Below are 23,105 nucleotides of genomic sequence, written 5' to 3' on the forward strand. Positions count from 1 at the left end.
TTTACTTGGGTCTTACGAGGCTAAAAAATGAACGAACGTGAATAACGCAGCCATGCTGGCAAGAATGGCTAAGAGCAGGAGATATGGCAAAGGTGGTCGCCGACGTCCGTTAGGGCATGGCAAATAAAGAAGAAGAGTAGTAGAGTCCAAGGTGACCCTAGGATATTGAAGCAATACAAACAAGTTTCACTTCATCATCATCATCATCATCATCTCAGCCATAAGACGTCCACTGCTGAACATAGGCCTCCCCCTTAAGTTTCACTTGCTATTATGTAAAGATTACTTGGAACTAGGAATGAACATCATGTAAATACTATGGTCGATAGGAATAAATGACATGACAAAAGGCTGTTAAGAATAAAACAGCGGGTATAAGGAGGCCTATTGGAACGTTTAAAATGTGAACTTGATTCGATATGGAGACGTAGATAAAAAATACAAAATTCGTCTTTATTATATTTGACGGAACGGTCCAATAACCTAAATCGAAACGAAATCGCAAAGTTAAATTCAAATTTACACGAAATTGCCATAGTAGCGCAGATGATGGCAGCATTTTTTATTGGGCTGGATTATTAGGCTGATGCATTGAGCAAAGAAGCTGTTACGTGCCAGCCCTTCGATCTTAACGTCTCTGGGTTATCTATCGCAACTTCAAAATATTATTTTCCGCTATCATTTGACCGAATTGGTTTTTAAAGAAATTTTAAAAGGGTCACCAATGTAACCTAACTAAAAAACTAATTGTTTTGGCAAATAAATGAAACATAGGACAAACAATTTCCAAAGTTGCGATATGATACCGTTTGAGTAAAATGAACTGCGTATAATGTCAAGTCAGTATCAAATCAAGTAAAAAGTCGAATTTGAACAGGCTTAAGATGTATCTTTAGAATCAACATGTCGCCACCCACGCCCGCCATAATGTTGTGAAGATCTAGGCGCCGTGATGTGGCAGTTTTGAGGTGATACACGTCAAACAACTTTGTATGCTTGTCTTGGGATTAATCTGAAGATAAATCTCATATAATTGCCGTAGAGAATTAACTTTATATAAATTGGTGAATTATTAAAAAAATTGAAAAAATATCACAATAGGTATATAGCAGCGGTAGGCAACCTCTCGTTAGCGGCCCGTGAGCCTCCCTAGTAATTTTGTATATAATATTAACATACGACGATGGCCGATAAAGTTACAAATGTTGACAAAGTGCGGCCCACTTCAACTTCATTAACTACTATGTAGCCTATGGCTGCTAAAAGGTTGCCGGCCGCTGGTATATAGTATTCCCTCCTGGACAATGATGTGAAAGGTGTAAAGTAACCTATTTAGGGTACATAATTTTCATCCCCTAAAGGCACCTGGAGGGTCTTCATCATCTCAGCCATAAGACGTCCACTGCTGAACATAGGCCTCCCCCTTATGGGGGGTGAATGCCATAATCGCCACGCTTGGCAGGCGGGTTGGCAATCGCAGTCGAGTACACCGAATTTGAGGGACGCTGCTGCCCGTCCACCGGTGGTCTTGGACGTAGTTTAAGGACATACCCGGGTATTTAATATTCGCTCCTGGACAATGGTGTGAAAGGTGTAAACTAACCTATTAAGGGTACATAATTTTCATCCCCTAAAGGCACCTGGGGGGCTTTGTTCAACATGTTTATGAGCTGTACCCAGGGTATTTCGTGAGCATAATTTTGGGTACATTGTAATCTCATTTCAGACTAATGCGATATTTTGAAATGTCACCTGCGGACGTAATTAGTTAATAATCAGTGTAGAGTATTTCAGAAGCCCTCATTCCTATTAATAAGTAATAATATCTGGGAAACCGAGCTTTGCTCGGAAAACATGTAAGACCTCAATAATATGCATTTTTCCAGAGATAAGACCTAACTAGATCAACTTTTCGCCGTGAAAACCCTCATATAGCAATTCATCGAATTTGTTAGAGCCGTTTCCGAGATCCTCGAAACTTATAAAATATACATTATATAAGAATTGCTCGTTTAAAGGTATAAGATTATTTATTTATTTATTTATTTATTTAAACTTTATTGCACAAAACATAAAAATAATGTACAAATGGCGAACTTAATCTTAATTGATTATGATCTTCTCTCTACTCGCTCCTCCGATGTTACTTATGTCCATAGGCTAGGGTGACTGCTTTCCATCAGGCGGCTCGTCTACTCATCACAAAAAAGGTAGTTATAAATATAGAAAGAAATCACATCATTGTCAAAGTTAAATCAATTCGATCGAAATATCTTCAGACTTATCCTCCGACCGTCACCCAGCCATTGATGACAGCCCACTCGTATCGTTGACAGTGACAGTCAACAAACAAACGAACGTTAGTGCTTCGTCCCAAGTTTAATTGATGACAATCGTATAAATTGAGGAGATAAAAGCAAGCGCCATCTGCGGAAATAGTAATAAGTCAATGATGTTATTTACAACGAACTACAATACAATCTGACAAAAGAAAGTGGAAATTAAAATGTGGTAATACTGTAGTGTCGTCCCTTTCAAATAAATCTAGTATATAAGAAAACGGGACGGCATTACATTATTGCCACTTTTTAATTTCTATTATTTTTTTGACAGACTATAACTATAGAAATCTGTCGACCTCAAAAATGGAACGGGCGAGAGACCCAACTGCGCCCAGCTTGACTACGTCATATAGGTATTGGAATGCCGCGCAATTTCTTATATAGGGACCGTGTGCGTTGGAGGGCCTGCCATCTTGTGGCCTGAATTGGAAACATATGTGCACATGTACGAGTACATTGCCAAAGCAAGTGCTACCATCTACCTATCCTACCATCTATTCTATTCTAAATGTATTTCTATTCTATTCTATTCTACCGTTCTCGTCGGCACGTTTCCTTGTGCATAGTAGGTTCTGCCATCTTGTGGGCTACATCGGAAGCATAAACGTCACATTTACGCCTCCCGTCAAAAATCTGACGTCTCCTATGCTGCCCCCTAAAGTTCATGCACGGGGCCTATACAATGTATTAACATGGTGATCATTCCTGTTATCCGTCATTAAGGACATAGGGCTCGCAGAAGAATTCTCCATTATCGCGATCTTGAGCGGCTACTTCCAGCTCTTCCTAGCCGACTTTATAATTGGGTAGGCATTTATAGTCATAAATTCTTCACGATTATGACATCTGGAGTTGCAAGCGCATGCCACCGTCTGCCGTATTTGAACTTCAAGATATTCACAAGAGACGACACATACTAGATCCATTCTAGATACGTTATAGTTTAGATAGTTCTCTTTTGCAGCGCAATTCGGGCAACCAATGTCACTTTTACGTTAGATAGAGTAAGATATCTATTAGATGTGAATTAGATCTCTAAGTCATATCCTGTGGAAATCGTTCAAGAGTATCTCCAGAATTGCGCAAATGTCAAATTTGACAGGTTAGATCTTAAACATATCGTTATCGTATCTTGGTGATGTCTAAAATATATCTAATAGATGTCTATTTCAAAATCCGAATCGGGCCCATAAATTCTTCACGATTATGACATCTGGAGTTGGAGTTGTAAGCGCATGCCACCGTGTCTTCCCATCATGCGGGTGCGCTTATAAAAAAATAACAAATTACAGAGTTGATCGATTTGGAACAATTATGTATCTCAATTTTCTCCCTTGTCAAATATGTGAAATTAAATGGTTTCTAACGAGGTTTTTTAGAGATCCTTCATAAATCAAACTTTTATGGCCTCTAATTTAATTTAATAAAGATTTTATTATAACCTATAGAAAATATCGTCGAAATGCTCCATTATTTTAAAAGAGTGCATAGAAATTACAATGTTCTATATAGTGTAACAACAAAATTTTAATTCTTCATTTTTTTAATACTGTTTAGTATGTGACCCATATTCGTTTGATACTCTTAACGCCATCTAGCGAGCACAGTCGATAACAACATGGTCCGGGTTGCTAGATTAAAAATAATTTCGGTGCCTTCCTACATTTTTGGTTTTTTTTAATCGAAAGGGGTTTGTAAATTAAAATTGTCTTCAAATATTGTTTTTTCTTTCTATTTAATATTAGTCCAAATAAAGTAAAGAAGAAAGGTAATGTTTTCTTTTCAAAATCACCTAGGATCGCACGAATCCAGTTCGGGCTGTGGCAACTCTGTCATTTGGTCTGTCATATCCCTGCCAAAATGAAGGGGCATTTTCGTTGGTGTTGTTCCGCAAACAACAAGCCTTTTCAGGCGATTTCTAACCCAATCGGGAGTCATCTCCCTTTTGATCCAGGCGAAAAACTGGAGCCCATGCCGACCCAAATTTAGTGGCCCTTGACGGCCGTGTTTTATAGACCTCGCTTGTGTCGACATATGTTGCAAAGCACCTTTTGCGGGCCATTTTTCCACAGCGAGGTCTACATTTTACCTGCAAATCCGCCTGGCGCGGGTTTTACTTCCTTGTGTGCCCCGTTGACAACGTTGACTGGTGATCGGCGGGTGCTGCCTTGGCCTGTACCTGAGAAGTTGACGACGTGGCGGTGTTGTTGGTACCCTAAACTCTGCGGACCAGGTCAGCTCCTTCCAACCTTTCATTTACTTCTACGGCGCCCAACATTATTCCAGTTCAATTTCAAATATTTGAGTAAAAGTGTTCAACCATAAGATTTTAGCCGCTAAACCCACATTCGCTCTCTCGTCCCTAGGGTAGTCTCAAGTTAGATAAAATTAAGAGCTAGACTAAGATAACTGCAGTGTTTGCAAGGCCCTTAAGGCCCGGGTAATAACTTTTCTTGGTACTTTAATAGAATAAACGTTGTAATTACAGTGGTTGATTTTCTTTTCTCTCCTTAAAATCTTTAGTATAGCCACCCTAAAATAATTTTGGTAACAATAGTATATATATATTATAATAACTAGGTGTAGCCAAATTACACAAAACAATTAATTTAATTATTTTTTTATTAATTTTGTGACATTAAAATTAATAATATTTATAGGTATAGTTACTATTTCTGGCATTCTTAAAAAACTGTTTCATACAATTGGGTAAACCACATATTTTTCGTGGTTTTTAGGTTGGAATGAGTCCCGAAAATGTTCAAAGTTCGTCTAGTCTCATCCCATCTTAATGCCCTATATTTTTTTTATTCACTTAGTATTAAAAAGGTGTACTGAACCACTGATCATATTTATTCACCTCGTATAATTATCCACTCGCTCCCTTTTTTATAAACAAAAGCAAGGGTAACTAACGATCAAAAAACCCAACAAAAAAAACATGTTACCCAATAATAGAAGATCCAATTTTTTCAATATTGGCCATTAAGTTTCCGCTCGGGTGGCCACATCAGGTGACTCATTCCCACCGCTTGTCGAGTCCAAGACTTGAAGACCAATATAAGTCCGTTTACTTCTTAATTTTTTTTCCTAGCCTATTTGAGTGTCCAAAGTGAGCTGGGCAAAGTCCCCTTAATTTCCATGACTCCCGATTTAGTGTTACCTCCGGCCAGTTATTCAGGAAGCTGTCCAGGCCGCGTAGCCAAGATGCCGATCGCTTACGCTCCGTAGCGATCGAAACGCAACTGTCACTGTCGCACTAATATAGAAGTGTGATAGAGAAACATAATGGTTTGCGTTGCCGAAGCGATAGCGATTGTAACCTTGGCTAGGCCGGCAGGTCATCCCGCCATCTTTTTTTGGGCTTGCCGCGTCCACGTCCCTCTACCGGCATCCGCTTGGTGGCTAAGCTAGCCCACCTCTCCGGATGCATGCGGTAGACGTGACCGGCCTAGTCCCATTTGAGCCTATAGGTTTTCTCGCCTACGTCAGCAAAGCGGGTTTTAGAGCGCAGCGTGGCGCTACTTTAATTTAATTTATATTTTCCGTTTTAAAAATAGTGTTGGTAGCAATGAAAAGGGGTAGTCTATTAATTACGTCACACATAATTTCGATGTTTTAGACCCCCTCTGTCCCCTTGTGACACTTTTTCATAGGAACGAGATAGGTGTTTAATACGTACACACTGGGCATGACTCCCCCGCCTGTTGCTGTGACGTAATATGTGGATGAACCCAAAGACTCGAGTCTTGAAAACATGACGCTAGTCATTATGTCAAAATTTTAGTAAAGTAGTTTTAAACTGTCACGTCGGGGTCACCACTTTACAGGAACAGGGTTGAGTGAGTAAAAGACACCGTTGACTGGTATACTTAGATTAATTTATTCCATCATAGCTAAGCGTTTTATACATCATGTTATCTTGACATCACATCTCTAATCTGCGGCGATACGGACATTATCTCAACTGGCTCAGCGCGTGCTCCAACCTTATATTTATTTATCGACACGCGCTGATTACATTTTGCTGACCGCCATAGTTAGACTTTAGTCTTCTGTAAAAAACATGAGCTGTAGATCTCGAGAACTTCACCACTCCGCCATTTTAGAAATTTTCCAAAAACTGTTTCAACAGAAAATATACCGTGTGTGGCCTGTAATATGAGCAAAAAATTAAACTGTAGGCTGTACTCCTCATACTAACCAACATTTGTTCAGCGACTTTTAAAAATAACTTGTGGTTTGATTTATAATACACTTTAAATTTTATTCTAAAACGCAATGTATTGCGAATTTTGTTATGTTTAAGGCGTGACAAGCAACGTCAATCACAATGATATGGCACGGCGATGGCGTCCATTGAGGATAATGTTTATTTTTTATGAAAAATAGGGAGTCTAAATACTTCATAATTTTTAGAAGTTGTTGAACAAAAGTGTCACCGTTTGAGGAGTGCAATCTATGTTTTAATTATTTGCTCGTGTTACAGACCACACCCGGTATATAATTACTGAATTTGCTCACAAATTTCATGACAAATGCGACCTGTAGAGGAGAACATCGGGACATACAAGAATATTTTCCAAAGCTAAAACAGAGACTTTTGCTTAAAGCATTTTGCCAATTAGGTTTCACAGCGCGATCTCTTTAGCTTTATTAGTTAATTAAGCTTAGTCTAACTCTAACTATAATAGAGATGTAGAGATGTAAAGTCTCTAAATATAAATGGATAGAGCGTTGGACTCACCTACACTCTTGCGACCAATAGGAACGCTTGCAGGTCGTTTTAAAGGGAAGACATCGTTATTTCCGATTATTTGTCGTCATTATTTAGGGCAATCATCGGGAAATACATCAGTTGACCTGTTTCCCTCAGACGTCATTTCGTTTATTTGGGTGGAATAGATTCGAGCAGTTACATGTCTTGTCTTTTAATATCCGGCTTGTATAAATGTGAAAAATTGTAAGATTAGATGCTTTTGATCACATTTACAATCGGGTCTATCGGGTAGTCACAAGGTAGGGTTATTCGCCAGTAACTGGCCATCTGTCAGTAACTGGCCTCCCTGAACTAAATATTAATTCTATTCACCCATAATTTTGTCAATGTTTGTCAATGTGAATTAATATGTGTTCAAAACGCGAAATTTTTAAATGTTATATTGCTTTTACCTATATTATAGCGGATAATCGGTCAAATTAAGTTCTCATTCTTCCTTTTACATTATACACATTTAACGGTCAAACTTATAAAGTTATAACACCCGTCTTTATGCATCGGTGGTTAAAAAGTTTCATTTTAGAAAAAATAAACGCTCGTCACGTAAAATCCTGACGTAATGACAAAATTGTATTAAGTAGATCACCTAAATAAAATGACAAGCACATTTTTAACCATTTTCTATCAATTTGTACAAAACGACCGTTCTCATTTGCTCTTAAATGTATTTAACCGCTTTATTTTAAAAACTGAACGGTTTCAGAAATGACGTAAGAGTGTTTGATTGATGTTAAAACTAAAATAGCATCGTGACTTGGCAAAGTGAAATGTCACGCTACTTAATTATGAGAGCAAGTTGTGAGCTCGTAATATTTGTTTAAGCTTTGAGTTTTGAACATAAACAACTAGCGCTAAAGTGAGAAAATGTTGTCGTTAACTAAGTAGCGACTGATTTTAGTAGTAGGTAAGAGTGCGAGTAGGTATACAATACGAGTACAAGACAAGACAATACAAGACATGTACAAGATTGCCTGTCAAATATCAAAAACGCGACTAAAATCAGAACGATGTCAAGTGTCGTTAGAAGTATTGAATTCAGAAATAATATGTTATTGCGTAAATTAGTCTTAACACCCTGCTTTATACCAGCATATTAGTAGAACGTAATGTAACATTTCTAACAGACTATGCTACTATTTGTCGCCTGGCTGACGAGACAGAAATAACAACAAAAAGTTGATCCACCCATACATGACTGGACTGTATTGACTTTTTTAGTAAATATAAGTTGGCTATCCAAAACAAAAGCGTCCTTATGCTTTAAGTGCAATAAAGATAATTTTATCCGAAAATTTCACATGAAGCACATGGACCCTTCTTCAATAGAATGCCATATAAGTTTAGTTTATTAGAAACTTAAATTATTCCTCATGATTTTAACTATAAAAGTCTACGTAAATCACCAAATAAGCACCAACATCCGACGCCCCAATCAACGGACTAACAAATTAATTAGCATTTAAATTATAACGATCAAGCGCGTACGCAGGAATGGCGGCGATGGGCGTGGCCCAACGCACGCATCTGATTGGTCGGCTGTTTAATATTAATTAACATTCGTTACGTGCAGATGCCTTGATATGAGGTAGCTGATTCGTTTTTGTTCACTAGGGCAGTAATGGGATCATTGTTGTCGTATTTTTAGTTTATAACTTAATTAGTTACCTACAGTTTTATAATGAAGTAGATACTCACATTGTTTGTAGATATAATTGTTCTACTAGACACATCACATATATACTTGGTCAAGCAGATCTTGTCAGTAGAAAAAGGCGGCAAATTTGAAAAATGTAGGCGCGAAGGGATATCGTCTCATAGAAAATTTGAATTTCGCGCCTTTTTCTACTGACAAGATTTGCTTGACCATCTATAGCTTCTATCCGACAAAGAGCAACCGGCCGCCCGTATTTCTAGCGAGGACCGATTGACTCACACAAACGATACATTAAAAAAAAAAGTTATAATTGTTGTCGATAAAGGCGAGTTTTTATTAATTTGACAGGATAGAATAATTGTCAACCGGAAATAAGATATCTTGCACTTACAAATTACAAAAATAATCGAAACTTTTAAACTTAAAAAAAATCGTTTAAAACAATTGAAATTTCATTAACATTAAAAGCTTTAACCTTTTGGACGCCAATGACTGATATATCCGCACCGCAGGTTCAACACTAAAGACCGATTGATCGGTCAGAGACCACAGAGCAACAGGTCAATGTTTTCAGTCGAAATTTTAATCTTTTCTTTAACAAACTAGTGTAGTAAAGTTAAATTACAAAACATAAAGTATTAAACCACGTTAACTGAACGTATTACCAACGAGATCACGTTGCACCTCATAAATATTCTATCCCATTAGAAAAAGAACTAGTTACGGCAAAGACAAATGGCTTTTCCATTCATGTTATTTGTAAAGCAAAACAGATGCGATATGTCACTGGTATTGAAAAGCAAGACACTCCGTGAAAATTAGTATTGGCTGAGAAATCCCAGAAATAGTAGATTGAGTCACAAAATGACATATTTACGGAATGGGCGTACATTTAATCGCGTACATAATTGAATCCCGAGCGTAGCGAGGGATTCTGAAATAGAATCGTGAGCTTACTGAGGGATTTAAGGGTAACTGCCCAAGGTAGATACCATTTTGCGACCATGTGACACATACTGCTTTTCACATGACGCATGAGGAAATGATTATGTTTCAAAATATTATTAAAGCTTAGAAAATAGTGTTCATAAAAGTAAAAGTAATATTCAAAGCACCGTAACATTGTTATAGTAACTATAGTGCGACATAAAATCTGTGCCTCCAGTGTAAAAGGGTTAAACTCAAAAAATGTAATTTTTCAGTATGGACGAAAAACGTTTCAAACCGTGTTTTCTCTGCATTGTTTCTAAAAAAATTAGGTTTTTGTTTTTAGTTTAGATAGTTTAAGTCATGAATTATAACTTGTCATTTAAATTAACCTGACTTATGTGAAAGTAACGGAAATATTGGCTTTCAAAAACAACTTATATCCCTTTTCACAAAAATAATGAATGTGTGAAAAGGTTAAACTGCACTTTCTCTAGTGTTGCTAAAATCTTTTTGAACTTTTGTGTTGTGTAAAGAAACCATTTTGGGAACTAAATATTGCATTTTTTTTAGATTGATGGTACAAAAAACAAACCAAAGAGAATAATATTAATGTAATTAAAGAGTGACTTAATATATTTAATTACTCTGTTGAAATTGTGAATGGTTACTGAACAGAGTAATGTTGTACTGTTGTACTGTAGTAGTGTTGTACTGACAACAGGGCAGTTGTACTTGTTTGTCTTACTTCCCCATCTTTGTTTTTTTATTTTTTGTTTTTGTTGCACAATTATTTCATAATCAGCCTTTTAGATGTCTTTTCTTCTAAAGGACTTTCTTTTTGATATTTGACTTCCACCGTTTTGCACAAAATTGACCAACAAAAAAAAATTATATGGAAAGGAATCTAAGTGAACATTAACCATAATCATTAACTCAATTTAGCGAAACTAGATGGTGAAAAACGGTCAAAGTAAATTATTTATACCCCTTTACACATCATGACGTCTTAAAAAATGTTTGTGAATAATAAAAAAACTTAAGTTTTACCGTCATTCACGAACTAGACTCGGTAGTTGAAATAGATCTAAGTGAATTTTGATTTCTTTACACCGAATGTTTCTTGAAATGTAGTTTATTCATTAAGATTAAACTTTACTTTAACTATCGTTCGTAACACGATTCTTAAGTACCAATTTTTTAAACGAGATTATATAAAAATAAATCGTTTTGAACATAATGGTTAAGATTTTTGGCAAACTTAAACCCTTTTGCACAATCGATATCTCAGCAATTAGAAGTCGTAGGGCCGTGGGTGTCAGCACAAAAGATGTAGCTTCATGTAATAAACCTTGTACTGGCAAAATTTGTAATTTGGACAAACTCGAGTTTAACCCTTTTACACTGGAGGCACAGAAATATAGTAGGAATTAAATAAAATGGAAGTAAAAAATGTCCATACTAAATTGTTGCCATGCATTTTACGTCAAAAGTGTGACATCTACGTAGGAAGTGGCGCCCTCGTTTATTTTCTACAATTTCTTGTCGTGTTTGTAAATTACTAACAAATGCAAAACTCGGCATTCAAGCAACAAAGAAATGCCTAAACCTAAAGTAATTTTGCAAACTAAGTATAACTTAAGAAGTATGCTGGAGTTTGCAACTTGCATATTTAAAGGCAAACTTCCCAACCACTTTGAAATAATTCCTTAGAATTCCGTGCTTATTAAAACAATTAAAATCGAATATAATGTTATCAGCTATCATCGTTTGTTTCGGTATTATCTGTGTGCAGATTTTAAGCATCTGTGCAGAAACTGATTTGTTTCGCCACAGTAGGCGGCGATAGGCGTACGAGTATGATAATAGGTGGATAAATTTTTTGTTGTTATTTTATCCCGTCAGCCAGCCGACAATATTAGTAAGGGTAGTTAGTTATAAGAAATGTTATTCTACCTTGAATTTTTAGTCACTATTGGCGACATATTTCTGGCCCGTCGGGGGTCCTTCCTCAGGCTCGAGTGCTCGCGGCGACTGCAACTCGTGCAATTCAAGTGAGTGAAACCGTTGTCGTATAAACAATTTAAAATATGTCTCACGAAAGTTTAATATCGGTTTATCTACCTTGTATTATTAATATGCTAAGAATGGAAATGGCTTTTTATAACAGTCATTATAAATGTGTGTTTGGTTATTTTAAATACCATAAAACCACGATTTTTAAAGTGACCCAGGCGACCGTAACCATGGCTACGAGTGACAATAAAAAGAAGATTCATGCTGTAACTAAAGGAAACCCATTTTTTTTCGTCCATCCCATTAGGCCAATTCGAACGTGCATCTGACATCAAAACGACGTCTAAATGATGTCAGTTACGAGTAGTTAAGTATAAATCTTTTCTCTCTCATTAAGTATACAAACCCCCGTATTCGAACAATGAGATACGTCAAATACTAGATATTGAAACGATATGGATTAGATATGTCAGTGTCAAACAAGTGACAAAAGTGACGTATTTGTTTGAAGAAGCGTCAATTTTGACACTTGTTTGACACTGACATATCTAATCCATATCTTTTCTAAATCTATTAACTGACGTATCTAAAAGTTGGAATCGGGCCGATAGTTCATTAGCGCGAACGAGATGCAAGGGTGAAAAAAATAAAATGACATTATTTAGATATCGTTTTGATGTCAGGTTTAAGTTTGAATTGGCATTTAAGTCTATAAAATAAAATGTGTATTTAAATAACAAGTTACATATGGAACCACTCAATTGCGTCTCGCTATTATGTAAATATCCAGGAAATCTCGTAAAGAGGTCGGTTACCTGCCTGGAAATGTGTTTACGTCGCCAGCAAAGTGATGGGAAACTATAACTTTCCTGCGTATGATTAATAAACATATTGTAAGCGGTTGTTTTTGTTTATGTTGTGTGGGGGAAAGATTTGACATGTCTTTTGGCAGATGAATAATGCTTGTCAGATTTATATGTAGATTGCGAAGGATCAAGGAAAATTAAAAGAAGCACTATGTAGTATAAAACGTTGTACGATACACGCGCGAATAGGTAATTCACATCTCGTTGCGAAATTCATACTTTTCGCACTTGTAGTAGTAGTAGTAGTAAACACTTTATTGCACAAAACAAGTACATAACACAGAGAGAATACAATAAATGTGTACAAAGGCGAACTTATCCCGTTAAGGGATCTCTTCCAGCTAACCTTTAAGTAACTGAGAGATACATATGAAATGGTAGTCAAACTAAGATAAAATGTACATGACGGCGAGACTTAAAAGAAGTAGCTAACCCTAGGAACATAACTTAATACAATGTGATGCATTAGGTGCAAAGGCATATACATATATAGATATACGAAACAATTACATGTCCATAACAATATTACTAATTACTTCTAAATAAATAAATATATACATACATATATATAAATACATACAAATATATAAATATATATAACCGCACAATCCTACCTACGTGTCCTTCAGTTGACATTTTGTGTTATTGCCATAACCTCATTAATTTTGCCTTCAGCGACGCTACAGACTGACACTGCCTTAACGGGGATGGCAACGCGTTCCATAGCTTCACAGAGTGTATCGTGAATGACTTATTGTAAGACCGGTGTTTGTGGGGAGGAAATGAACTTGTATCGTAAATGTGTGACTAGAATCTACATAATTAAATGCATTAAAACACGAGTGTGGGTTTATGAAACAAGCTGAAATCTAGTCTCATAAAAACATCATACGAAACGATTCGATTCCTACAAAATTTGACAAATTAGGTTTTACTACGATAAAAGGTTACATTCTAAGAAAAAAAGATTTTTTTTAAATCATGTAACGTAATACAACCAGTTCTAACATTATTTGTATTGTATGTTTATAGTAATAGTAACGCAGTAGAAGATTTAAATCACCGAACGGCAAACATATTAATCACATAAGTTTTGAATAATCACGTGACTCATTGGTCCGAGTAATCGAATCATCTCGAGATTCAACTTGGCAATAATTGAGGTCTAAATGTAGTGTAAACTCCATATAACTTCACTATCGATATAACGATCCACTCCCTATAGCGTCGACATTTGCTAGCTTGAGTTGCTTTACTTCAATATTAATTTATCTCTATATAACGACATCGATCGACATCGATTATCGATCGTGTCAACGACAATTCGCCCGAAGTCACACACATAGCGAATTGTGACGTTGTAAAATCATATGTATATCTGGGAGCTCTGATTTCCAACAACGGAGGATGTGTAGACGAGATCAAACGTCGTATGGCAATTACTAGAAGCGCTATGGACAAGTTACGAAAAATATGGCGGAATCGTAACATCACAAAATCCACAAAAATCCGGCTCGTTAGAGCACTCGTATTCCCCATATTTCTCTACGCCGCTGAGACGTGGACCCTGCGGGAGAGTAAGAGGAAGAGGGTGGATGCCCTGGAAATGTGGTGCTGGCGAAGAATGCTTGGAGTATCGTGGACCGAACACCGCACCAACGTCTCCATACTCCAAGAGCTCGGCATCAAGCAGCGTCTATCCTCCATCGTTCAAGCTCGCATCCTCACTTTCTTTGGACACGTTTCTCGACGTGGAGATGTGTCCATAGAGCGACTGGTAGTGCAGGGCAGAGTAGAAGGTACCCGAGCGCGAGGAAGGTCGCCCATGAGGTGGACGGACCAAATAAAGGCAGCAATGGACGGCCCCTTGCACGAATGCGCTAAACGCGCAGCCGTCAGGGAGGAGTGGAGGCGAGCCGTCAAACGTGTCACAAAGGGAGACTTCCAATGATGACCACGACCGCTCTGTCAAGAGTGTCCCGATCAAGAAGAAGATATAACGACATCTCTCTATAGCGTCAAAAAACGTCCGGTCCCTTGAGTGTCGCTATACAGAGTTTACGGTATCGTCTTGGGTCGTCCCATTCATTTTTCGTCAAGTTCTTAAATTAGTCCTATTCTGCTTTCGTCACTCATTCTACATTAAAAGCCACCGACGATTGTGATGAATGTAGCATGAGTGACGAAAGCAGAATAGGACTAATTTAAGAACATGACGAAAAACGAATGGGACGACCCAAGACGATACCGAGTTTACACTGACACATTTTCACCTCTTATGGGTAGGTGCCTACGTAAAAGAAAATAATTATTAAATTATAAAAGAATGCAAAAGAGGAGAAATACAGTGATTTATCTACAGTGATGGTTACAGTCTCTTGAGTCACTCTTGTAAGCCTGGTTTTATGGTATTTAAAATTACTAAACACACATTTTTATAACAGTTAGAAAACTTATAAGCTATAATAGCTTAAGCAACTGAATAGCCAAGCTAGTAAGCAAATTACTAGCCACGAGTTGACACTTGACGTTTACGTTAGCGACTGTGTAAACTCGATCGCAGTCCATCTTGCTCGCACTCATGTATTGGTGCGGTAGAGAGAGAATGCGACCGAGTTCACGCAGTCGCTAATGTAAATGTCAAATGCCAACTATGGCAGTAGAACGTTTTTTTTAACAATCTATGCTACTATCGTCGCCTGGGTGACGACACAGAAAAACAACAAAAATAAGTTAATCGCGATCGCTAAGATCGCGTATACGGGTGGTATACGCGATCTTAGGAAGAATCCGATTGGTCTGTTTACTGTTTACTGTTTACTTACTTTTTCGGACACATTTATTGACCACCATCGTATTACGTAATAATTGATCATAATTTACATTTTATCTACAGCAATGTCGTAACAGACTCAATTAAAAGCTGATTTATGAACGATTTGATAGACCGGTCAATCCTGATTATAATTCATTTGGAAACATCCAAAATTAAGCTTTAAGACGATAAGGATAAGGAATATATTCGGATGTGCATTTAATAAATACAGGGTCGGTAGTCACAGAAGGTAATATCCTTGTAGTAACTCGACTTGTAGGTACTAACCTCTTTCACTGAAAGTAATGGTACTTGCGAACTATATATTACACCGCTGTTGGCCAGTGTGGATGTCATGAATACAAGTGGATGTCACTTTTTGACAGCTTTTGTTAGAAAGGGACTTTTACTTGTATTACAGGTTACAAGCTTTTGATAAACAGTAAGTAATAACCTGAGTTATATAAGTATTAACAAAAATGTAGGTACATTGTGTGTATTTTGTTTCTTTTATGCAAACATTTCTTTTAGTGTAGGTAAAATGTAAAGTCAAAGCTCTGTATATCCGACTCTCTGTATTATCGTTATAAGGTTATAACATGTTACAGTTTTCCAAAAACAAGCCTCTATCCCCGGCGGGATTGATAATTTACCCATCCAAGGGCTATGATTAGGGTCGTTACACACGAGATGATTAGTGGGTGCTGACGTCAACCTCTCATGTGAACAACGCCTAAGATCTTTGCCTTCGTACACAAAGTTACTAACCATTCTAGAACCGTATTACAAGGTAGAAAGGTCTACTATAGGTGTGGTAGATGTGTTGAAGTTAGTATGAATTTCGCGACGCTTATGACGTTTTTAAGATAAGGGCAACTCTTAAAATTTTGGGTTTAAAAGAACAAACAATATCTTGGGTCGTTAGTAAAAATGCGGTTATTATTACATAACTAGGGATACCGGATACGGGTTTCGGATGGGTTTTTAACCATTGGCTAAGCGAATTTTTGTTTTTTTGAGATCAGCTTTATCGGCAGGCTTTTGCGTATTTTTTTAACTTGAAAAGCTTTAAAGTGGTTTTTAACCATATGATGCATACGTAACTAATGAGTTGCTTTACATTTTTTAAGTACATATAAAAGGTATAAAAGGAAGGCAGGTAAGAATATTAGGGATGAATGTTAATGGATTGTGTGACAGGACATTACATAACGTAGGATAAGGGCAGGGAGAAATAGACATATGAAATCAGTCTTTTTGGAAAATAATTACTTAAAAACAAAACGCCTGAAACATGGAATAAAGGCGAGGTGGTGCTGTTTTTCAAAAAAGGTGATAACAGCCTATTGAAGAACTACAGACCCATCACGCTTCTGAGCCATGTCTATAAGCTGTTTTCACGGGTCATCACGAACCGTCTCGAACACAGACTTGATGACTTCCAGCCTCCCGAACAAGCCGGGTTTCGAAAAGGCTATAGTACCATAGACCACATCCATACGCTGCGGCAAGTTATACAGAAGACCGAAGAGTATAACTTGCCATTATGCTTAGCGTTTGTGGACTATGAGAAAGCCTTCGATTCGGTGGAAACATGGGCGGTGCTTGAGTCTCTTCAGCGATGCCATATTGACTATTGGTACATCGAAGTGTTGAAGTGTTTGTATAGTAACGCCACCATGTCGGTCCGAGTACAGGAGCAGAGCACGAGAGCGATTCCATTGCGAAGAGGCGTAAGGCAAGGAGACGTTATCTCTCCGAAACTGTTTACTGCCGTAATGGAAGACGCCTTCAAGCTCCTGGAATGGGAAGGACTTGGCATCAACATCAACTGCGAATACATCACTCACCTTCGGTTTGCCGACGATATCGTAGTCATGGCAAAGTCGATGGAGGAACATGGTACATGGGATGGAGGAGGATGGATGATGCTCGATGACCTCAACCGAGTTTCACAACGGGTGGGCTTGAAAATGAACATGGACAAGACGAAACTTATGTCAAATGCCAATGTTGTGCCCATCCCAGTCACTGTTGGGAACTCGATACTCGAAGTTGTTGACTCGTACATCTACCTAGGACAAGTAGTCCAATTGGGTAGGTCTAGGGTTTGCAATCCGGATCCGAAATGTATGAAATTATCCGGATCTGGATCCGGATCCGCGGATCTTCCCATACATTTCAAATCCGTCGTGCAAACCCTATAGTCGGTTTTTTTTAGCATTAGAAAGAACTTCCCAGAAGTAAGCTTGTGGTTCCAAATCCGGCACTTTTAGCGGTAATAATTTGAAGTAAATTATATGTATTGACCATGCTACATTAATTAATTCAATAATTATTAACAATTGAAGAGCCTGATAAAAAATGCACGCTTCCTTCTGTGGAGTTCTTTCTAATGCTAAAAAAAACGAACTATAGGTAGGTCCAACTTCGAGAAAGAGGTCAACCGCCGAATCCAACTCGGTTGGGCAGCGTTCGGGAAACTACGTAATGTCTTTTCGTCCGATATACCTCAGTGCCTCAAGACGAAAGTCTTTAATCAATGTGTGTTACCAGTGATGACTTACGGCTCCGAAACGTGGAGTTTGACTATCGGCCTCATCTCAAAACTCAAAGTCGCTCAACGAGCTATGGAGAGGGCTATGCTCGGAGTTTCTCTACGTGATCGAATCAGAAATGAGGAGATCCGTAGACGAACTAAAGTCACCGACATAGCCCACCGGATTAGCAAGCTGAAGTGGCAATGGGCAGGCCACATTGCACGCAGAGAAGATGGCCGATGGGGTTGAAAAGTGCTCGAGTGGAGACCACGGACTAGCAAGCGCAGCGTAGGACGTCCACCCACAAGGTGGACAGACGACCTTGTTAAGGTCGCCGGAAGACGCTGGATACGGGTCGCTTCCAACCGGCACGTATGGAGGTCCAAGGGGGAGGCCTATGTTCAGCAGTGGACGTCTTATGGCTGAGATGATGATGATGAATTACTTATACTAAAGTTTTGCATAACACTTTGTTACTGGTCAGAATTCGAACCCGTTCTAATCCCTTCCTTCAACCATCGTCAGTTCACCAACAAATTCGCCGTTCAAATTGCAGTTTGTTTGCTAAGCAATATCGGATGATCCCCAGGATTAAATTAATTGAGATTAAGGCTTAACGTTTAGGCTGCGGTTAAACTTACCGGCGTCGGCTTACTGACGGCTCATGATTGGGTCGTGAACGTAAACTATCGAGTTTACACAAGCGCTGTTTGAGCGGTAAAAATAATACATACAGTCATACATACATATAATCACGCCTATTTCCCGAAGGGTTAGGCAGAGACCGAAAATCCGTGGTCTCTAAGGGTAACATTCCATTTCTAACCGCAGCTGCATTACTGTCAATTTTACTATGGAAATTGACAGTGACAGCGACGCGTTCAGTACCGGTAGTGCAGCTGCGGTTAGAAATGGAATGTTACCATAATAGAGTTGGTCTAAAGGCGACAGTCCATTTCCAACGACAGCTGCACTACTGTTCATTTTACTATGGAAATTGACAATGACAGCGACGCGTTCAGTACCGGTAGTGCAGCTGCGGTTAGAAATGGAATGTTACCATAACTCTATTTATTTCGAAGCTCAGAAAGCACTAATTAAAACGATTCAAACGCAGAACCTTGTTCCAAACTCAAACTGTATCGTACTTTAAAAAAGCTAGACGCCCACAATGCAGTAAAAACCCAGTTTTTACCAATGTCCGCGATCCCTGATTACACTGCTGGCAATAATAACGGTAATTTAAAAAATAAAGCCCCATTCTAAGAACCGATTTGCTTGTTTCCTTTGGTGAATGCAGGTGATTAGTTTTTTTGCCAGGCACTGTAATAAAACGTTCTGTAAATTGTTGCTGTACTTAGATAGTGTAACAATGGTGCAATTATGTTATATGTATAGGCTTTAAAATTATTCATTATTTAAATGCTCTTGACAAATAGAGCAAACTAGGGTGGTACGTACACCTGAGTGGCGTTCGACGCAGTTCCGCCAAGACGTCATAGAGTGCGCTGTTAAAACAATTGAAGTCCAGAACAATTGAAGTTATGCTGTCAATGCATTGAAAGCATCAAAAAATTATGATGATGAAAAATAATCTTATAAAAATGGATAATTTTACAGATTGAAATAAGCAGCAGATTCCTGCAGCAGAGCTGTCTCCACACGTATTGGCTCGCCTTTCCTGTGGGATAAGACAGTGGAGCCGAGAGGGTAATGCAGGTGCTCGGCATCCCTGCGTTTCCTTAATTCCGTCCCAGGCGGTGTAATGTACGTTACACCATAAATCATAGACGCAATGTCAATGCAATAGACGCAAAGGCCAATGATGATGAGAGCGATGGCGAGTGTCAGGGCTTAAGTTTAGGAATAGATGAGACAGTTTTTTTAGGGTTCCGTACCCAAAGGGTAAAACGGGACCCTATTACTAAGACTCTGCTGTCCATCCGTCCGTCCGTCTGTCACCACTCACCAGGCTGTATCTCACGAACCGTGATAGCTAGACAGTTGAAATTTTCACAGATGATGTATTTCTGTTACCGCTATAACAATAAATACTAAAAACAGAATAAAATAAAGTTTTAAGTGGGGCTCCCATACAACAAACGTGATTTTTGACCGAAGTTAAGCAACGTCGGGCGGGGTCAGTACTTGGATGGGTGACCGTTTTTTTTTTGCCTTTTTTTGTTATTTTACTATGCGTCCAGCTGATCTATGCGAGCCTACGAGAGCATATAAAGAAAACGTTATTCATTGTTGCAATCCTCAATTTTATTTCCGCCACACCCCACAATGAAGCATGAGCTTATAATCTGCAAGCTATTTTAGTCCACATCCGGAACATGAATGGTACAATTGTTGCAACTGGTTTCCTGTAATCCAACTCACTTAAAACGTCTAAAGTTTAAAGTAAATTGTAGTATGTTAAGACCTCTTGGGTTGGGTAAGAGATGGTAAAGTGATAGGCTATCGTGGGTGGTTAGAGTATCATGTTCGGGGTGGGTGTCATATTATGTCGGTTAGGTAGGTACTGTGTGTTCGCCAAAAATCGCTACCCATTGAAACCATTAGTTAGGTACTTAAGATTATTATTTGAGATATGTTTTTATGCGATACGTTTTTTAATAACTTTAATATAGTTGTTTATGTCGGACTACAGTAATAATGTTTTGACTCACATAGGTAAAGAGATAGATAGATAGATAAACCATTTATTCGTTTGCCACAATACACATATAAAAAAGAAACAAAGATCAACACTAAGATTAAAACAAAACTTAATTTATTGCGTAGCCTTATTATTGCTACTATGTACCTAAAACCAATACCTTTCAATAATTATAAACTCTACATGCATAGAATAAGATTCAAATTTTAATCACCGCGAGGACTATTCTATACAATCTATCAAACAGTTGTCAATCTTTAGAACTATTGTTCATTTGAAGTTCAACTATTGTAACAACCACAACATTGTATAGGAAGATACATTATTGATATTAAATTGCTTGTGCTTTACTTGAAATAAGATACAATACGATTGTTCAATTCGTACAATTGTGTTCGATACATTTTTTTTTATAGCGAGGATAATCGTTTACTTCGATCGATATTGAAAAGAAATAAAACACGACATAATGAAAGCGGTTGTCCCGCGGGTATTATTTTTTGCTTGCAAGGACATCCGTTTTTGGTAAATAAACTTCATTTTAGAATAAAATTTTAACAGACAAATTGAAAAGTGTGTTACTTAGCTGATAAAAAAGAGATAAGATAAGTACCTATTAAATAATATTGGTAATAATAATTAAACGGTCTCATAGCGAAGAGTCTCGACCAACCCCTAGAAGAGAGACTCTCGCTAGGTGGTTGGATCTAGGGTCAGATGCTGAATGCGGTGATCTTGGACAAGGCGCGGATAGTCCGCTGGTTCCTCTCTCTGCAGCCCTGACCACCGGCAGCTTAAGCTTTGGCCCACTGCTGGCGGCACCCTAGGTTAGATTTTTGTAATGTGTTTATTTATATGTATTTATTTATGGTTTCTTGTGTTTTTATATTTTATTTTTGTATGCACATTGGTAAAAAACCTAAACCACCAAACTTGTCATTTGGGTGAACTCAAAACATTCACCGCCTTCAAAATCCAAATCTGATTGCACTTACCCAACACATAATATAATCTTGTTATGCATACTATATCTCAATGCCAAAAGGCATTAACACGCGTATTCGGGAAACGAGATAATCACAAGATCTAGAGACGATATAGGGATCAACTAGATTTACATTAGATATCGACTAGATGTGAGTTGGATATCTGACACGCGTATTCGGGAAACGAGATAATCACAAGATCTAGAGACGATATAGAGATCAACTAGATTTACATTAGATATCGACTAGATGTGACTTGGATATCTAAGTCACTTGTCGAAATCGTTCAAGAGGACCTCCAGAATCGCGGAAACGTCAAATTTGACATATCTAACTTACAAATGACTATATGTTCTCGATATCGTATCTTATTCATCTCTAGATGATCTCTAATGTTAAAGTTAGAATAGGGCCGTAAGTCCCTATAGTATAAACCTTATACATATACACATGCATTCTTTTAGCTTTGTTACAAAGATGCGCATACGCTCATACAATGAAGCTCGTTAGCCTCGTGTAGGAAATGCTACGGATTTGGTAATCATTGTACTTTATTTTTATTAACCCTTTTATCGCCACGCCTATCGTGCTCGGCGAGTCATCGTTAACCTTGTCGGGACGCACGATGGTCGATATTGGACTGTAGATGCTGCGCGGTTAAGTTGACTTCTTTGACAGTCAAGGGGTTAACTGAACTCCGATGGACCTTATGTCTTCGGTAATAAGGTTGTGAAACGGTGGATAGTACGCGTGTAATCCAGACGATTGGACGTAGGTATGGGAAGTGTGCTTATAAATTTATTTTAAATTATGTTGACATACTTACCTGCAAGGCTTTTTTATTTTTATTTTATTTTATGGGAAGTGTATGGAGATGGTAACACCACCATTTGTTACGAGTATAAGCATCATAAGCCTGACTACCCTTAAGGTGACGTTCAGATTTCGACTGCCACTCCATTAGGTACTGTTGCAGCGTCTATGGCGCCGCCGCTCGCTGTAACTGACAATTTCCTTGAGAAAATGAGTGACTAAGGGTCTCCCCAGATATATCGAGGCGCATTCGGCAAAAGCCGATAGAAAAAAGCTTTATTTCTACGCGATAAGATCGAAACCGTCGACGCGTTGGCAGGTGCCGGCCGATGCGATCCGAGCCGAACGACGACTTTTTCGCTCTTATTACGCAGACATAAAGCTTTTTCCTAACGGATTTTGCCGATTCCGTGTCGACATAGGTGGGGAGACCCTTACCACACTCTTAAGGGGCCCACTGATTATCAGTCCGCCGGACGGTATCGGCCTGTCAGTTAGAACAAAATTTTAACAGTTTCGAACAACTGAAAGGCCGATACCGTCCGCCGGACTGTTAATCAGTGGGCCACTTTAGACTGGTATTTCTATTCATGGTAGCTAAAGCTACACAACAAACGGAAGATGACATTTTGCGATGTGGCAACTCCTTTGTGCCTTAACCGACGGTCTGAACCTTTATGAATGGAATTAATTGGCCTTTG

The 23,105-nt window shown here is 38.3% G+C and overlaps 1 protein-coding gene across 2 annotated transcripts in view; it reads left to right on the top strand.

The window, feature by feature from the left end:
• The window catches only part of LOC134668005 (molybdenum cofactor biosynthesis protein 1), a 299,645-nt gene that overhangs the window by 139,568 nt on the left and 136,972 nt on the right, over positions 1-23,105 (top strand). The gene's annotated exons all lie outside the window — the stretch shown is intronic.

Source organism: Cydia fagiglandana, chromosome 10 (assembly GCF_963556715.1).
Source record: "Cydia fagiglandana chromosome 10, ilCydFagi1.1, whole genome shotgun sequence".
Taxonomy (NCBI): domain Eukaryota; kingdom Metazoa; phylum Arthropoda; class Insecta; order Lepidoptera; family Tortricidae; genus Cydia; species Cydia fagiglandana.